Raw genomic sequence first — 5,177 nt, forward strand, 5'->3', positions numbered from 1 at the left:
TAGATAGATAGATAAATAGATAGATAGATAGATAGATAATCAGACAGGTAGACAGATGACTTGGTAGATAGGTAGGAACACACATACACAGACTGGCAGATTGTCAAATTCATACATAAGTAGATATGTATTAATTACACCAATATTTAGTTTTATGCTATCTCTGCGAAAGAAACTTCGCCAAATAAATTTAATTTTGCAGCATTTTAAAAGTCAAAATCTTGAGAGAAACTTTGAGACAAGAATATTAATGCGGTATCGTCATCTCCGGAATTTCCTTCTAAGTACTAAGAAACTAGGTAGAACTGAACACCAGACGGTCTTCTGAGAAGAAACCCCCACCCAACCCCAACCCATCTTCCTCAATTCCTTCATTCTTGTGCTTTCACCTTAAACTGCTTACATTCTAAGATCATCACTCCTAGATACCTGTCTCCTGCTACATTGTGTGCCATTGTCGACAGTGTAGCTTTCCTGGGTGATTAAGGTACCCCAGAGTCAAGGTACCTTCGGTGTTGTAACCAGTTCCCCTTCTAAAAAAAATTGTTGACCGTAGGATAAATTATGCTTTTTGAAATCTGTTCCCATTTCTCTTTGACCACATCTAATGGGAACTGTGCTCGGCTGCTTCTGCTATTGCCTTAAGATCTCTGGTTCTGTTTCTCCCGGAAATTGGAAGCTGTTTCATGAGATCGTATGCTCATCACAAAACCTCTCGCCCCCACCTCTGTATCAAGGACTTGGGTTTGGAAGCCAGATTTTCTCAGTTTGATAGCTAAACTGTTATTTTCTTAAACTTTCGAGTCCCACAAGTGGCCTCAAACGTTTTTATCCAAGAGGTTTTGTAACCCATTCTGTTTCGAAATTCATCGTTCCAAAAATGAATTATTTCACATTCTCGAGGTTTCTAAATTCTTATAAAGACTCTTTTGCGATGAGTAGTTAGTAATAGCATTAAGAATTGCGCTGTCAACTTAAAAAAAAAAAACATGGTTGAATCAATCTTACCAAAAATATTCCAAGCGGAATTCAGAGTAAAATCATCGAAAACAAAAATTAGATAAGTGTTTCGGTGGTGGATAAATTACAATGTAAAGCATTCCTAGGCTTATTACCAAACAAAAGGCGTTGAATTTATTTAAACAACTGAAAAAAATTAAGCTGACGCTGTCTCTCAAAGTTTGTTGCTTCCCGTGGATGATTTGAAAGTCTCCAGAAATGGTCTAAGCTTGATAGAGAGATCGGCAACTCAAGTTGTAGCGGAACCAGTGGTAGCTCGTGTGTAGGGACTGCGAAACTGCAGCACCCCTTATTTCCACTCGATATTATTGATAACATTCAATAAAACGGGTCCTTTTTTCTTTAATTCTTTCTTTATACTTGTACATTATATAATCCTTAAGCTTAATGTCAATAGCCATCCCCTGGTTTATAAAAAAAAATACAAAAATCCTTGTATAGAACTGTGCGCTTCACAGTTCCAGCGACGTGGTGTTTGGCTGTTGTGTGCATGCTCATATATCCGAGATAGGAAGCTTCACACTAGGGAGAGACAACACTGTCGTTCATGCAATGTTGGCGAAAGGTAGTGTTTCTGTTTGACTTTGCGTGTGTTATGCTTAAAAACGTGTTTATATTCTTGAATGTGATAAAGTTTAGAATTAGATTATTATCCTGCTTCCAGCTTCAGTGAAAAATAGGGCAGATTTCCCCACCTTATTTTGTGATTTAGGGGGGATTTTTGAAAAACAAGGGGGTATTCGCGGCGGTATTCAGTTCGCAAATTAAGCACACTACCCGGCAATGGCTAAAACGTGAACCGATCAAGTTTATGTATAAATATTCTTTTTATATGTTTGTTTCCTTTTACACAATATTAAAACAACGGCTAAAACTTTTCTGAGCAACACTCCTACTAACTTTATCTATGAGCCGCCACTAGTCGAAACTGAAAGGGAAGAAGTAAATAGCTACCAAATCTAGGGTTAATGTAGATGAACTTTAGCCTTTTAGGAAATATCTACCGTTCTTCCCTTCATAACAGGGAAGAACGGTACGAAAGTATAAACCAGCAAAAACCGTTTCATGAGGAAACTGGAGACTTAAATAATAGATTGTTTATCATTCTGGCTCTCTTCAAGCGATGAAAGACGTCTCCATATCTAGTCAGGAAATCTAAACTAAAAAGTATAGAATTTGATTATTAAATGTTTCGCTAAACATTTCTGACTTGTCAAACGTCACTACGAGAAGAATCACTTCCAGCCAAAACACTTTTGCTTCAAAGCAACGTTCTTGAGTCATCTTTCAAATTTCAGTTCTTTAAAAACGTACCAACTAACTTCTCTACTAAAACTTATGGGTCAACGAATTTTCTTTAACAACTTCTTCAAAAGAAAGAGTGATTGTTTAAGTTTATTGTTCGTGTAGTAAGCAAAGAAATTCTTGCGCACTCCTGATTTCCTGTAATTCGGATAGACAAAAATGGAAAAGGCGTTGCTCCGAGGATGACGAGGGTAGTGCGCCGGAACAGCCACTCTGATTCACGGGCTCGCATTTGCCGATAGTCTATCTATCTATCTATCTATCTATCTATCTATCTATCTATCTATCTATCTATCTATCTATCTATCTGTTTGTTTGTCTGTCTGTCTGTCTGTCTAACATATATAAACAAATATTTAAATACCATAAAGCCTCATGAATATACATTTATATATGTATATATTATCTATGTATAAAAACATATCTATTTACACGCGCGCGCACACTCTCGCTCTCTCTCTCACACACGGATGGATAGATAGATAGACAGACAGACACACAGATAGACAGGCAGACAGACACACAGACAGACAGGCAGACGGACACACAGACAGATAGATAGATAGATAGATAGATAGATAGATAGATAGATAGATAGGTTTCTTTATTAGCCACACAGGGCTCAACACAGAGGGGACAAAATACAAATGTAGAGTTTTTTCTTTTCGAGGGGGGGGGGGGGCGAAAACAAAGCAGAAAAAAAAAACAAAAGTGGGGACAACGATGAAAAAAAACATCGCAAAACGTTTGGGGTATTTACAAAAAATACGAAATAATACAGAAAATTCCCAATAAATGGGGAGGTTATCCGTGGAAAGAAAAACCTACGAAAAGACCACGGTAACCTCGGTCCTTAGTGTCACAGTTTGTTAAATAAAATTTCTTTTATTTATGCAAGAAACGTAAGTAACTCTCTGTTTACAAAATTTTAAAACGTTTTATAGGATCATGGTCAAGGTGGCTTCGTCATTTATACGTGCCATTCTTGCTACATGTATCCATCTTTTTTCGAAACATTTGCTAGACAACACTTGCCTCTCTACTCTCACCTTCCTTTTCAAGTGATACTTGAAAAAGTTGATGAGAGATTGACTAGAGAGGAAAGTATTTGTCTCTAATCCTTTCAGACGCGTCCACCAGATGCATTCTTTGGCCATAGCCACAAGTACGATAAATACAGCTCTTCCTTCCCGTTTAAAGGAAGGAGGCGTGACGATATTGACGATAGACTCGGTTGATAAACCGACTCGTCCCACACGCGACAGCAGTCGTTCGACATAAGCCCACAGCTCCGAAATGGTTGGACACTGCACGAATGCGTGCAGAACAGTTTCATCGCTCTGACCGCATCTCGGGCAGGTCGGCCCCGCATTTCGCGAGCCGTGTCTATAGAGCTTATCCCGAACGGGTAGCGCCTCTCGGTAACACTGCCAGGCCAGGGATCTCTGGAAGTTGTCCATAGGTCCCGGCCCGAAAGTCGTCCTGAACAGGCGGGTCAGGTATTCCTCGTCGACGCCCAGGTTCGCCCCGAGATCGTCGTCGTACCTGCCCTCCACTAATCCCCTATAGAATGACTTCGTTGTGATGCAGCCGCTCAAGGTCGACCCGGGACGGCAAAGTTGTTGCAGAGCAACGCGACACTCACGGTGCCATTCGCCATTCCTCGGCCTCTTTTTGATCCACGACTGCAGCTCGGTCATGGAGACGAGCTGCGGGAAAGCGCGTCGCATAAACGGTGACCACACCTGCTCACCGTCGTCTACGTAGAGCCGGAGATGTCGCAGTTTCAGCGCATGTCTGCGCATCATCAACCACGGCATGCCCAGCCCTCCTTTCAGCGGGTGTTGGCAACAAACGGATCGCCTCACCATCGGAACGCTTCCTTTCCACAAAAAGCGGAAGAGGATGCGCTCCATTTCGGTGATGGCGCGATCGGGACAAGGCACGACAGTCAGGCGGTATTCGATGACGGACGCGATGTACGCGTTCGCCACCTCCGCCCGACCTTTTAGGGACAGCTTCCTCTCGGACCATTGCCGGCAGAGAGTGGCCACCCTACTCGTTATCTCGTCCCAGTTCTTCTCCGTTTGCAGGTCCGGACCGAACCAGACTCCGAGCAACTTGACCGGACCGTCCGTCCAGCGTCCCACTACTGAGGCGCTGCCGGACGGTATGGGCTTGCTTCTCCAGGTGCCGAGCAGCAAACCCACCGACTTATCCCGGTTGATTTTCGTTCCCGTCACCGCTTCGTAGTCTTTCAGCGTCTCGCCGACAAGCTCAATGTGCTCGTGGCTAGACGCTATGACGGTGACGTCGTCCGCGTATGCCGACACGCTCGTCCCGCACCCCAGTTCTCGCGGGATGCCCCTCAGCGTCGCCAGCTTCCACAGTAGTGGCTCGAGAGTCAATACGTACAGGAGCGGCGACAGGGGGCATCCCTGACGAACCGAACGTGCAATGTCGAAGGATCCCGATAGACGTCCATTGACGCGAACAACCGAACGGATGCCTGTGTACAAGGCAGCCATCCAGCCGCGGAAAACGGGACCGAAGCCGGCCGCTTCGAGGACGGCCTCCAAGTATCGATGATAGATAGATAGATAGATAGATAGATAGATAGATAGATAGATAAATAGATAACTTTCTTTTATTAGCCACACAGGGCTGCACATAGAGGGGACAAATACAACTGTAGAGCTTTTCTTAAAAAAAAAAAAATTAACAAATCCGATCAAAAGGGATCGGTAGGGGCAAACAAACAAAAAAACAAAAAAAACGGGGTATCGTATATCACAGAAAATGTCAATTGTGTAAAATGGGGTAACATTAGGTTTATCCATAGAGAGAAAAGC

Source organism: Octopus bimaculoides, chromosome Z, assembly GCF_046866305.1.
Source record: "Octopus bimaculoides isolate indiv1 chromosome Z, ASM4686630v1, whole genome shotgun sequence".
Classification (NCBI taxonomy): domain Eukaryota; kingdom Metazoa; phylum Mollusca; class Cephalopoda; order Octopoda; family Octopodidae; genus Octopus; species Octopus bimaculoides.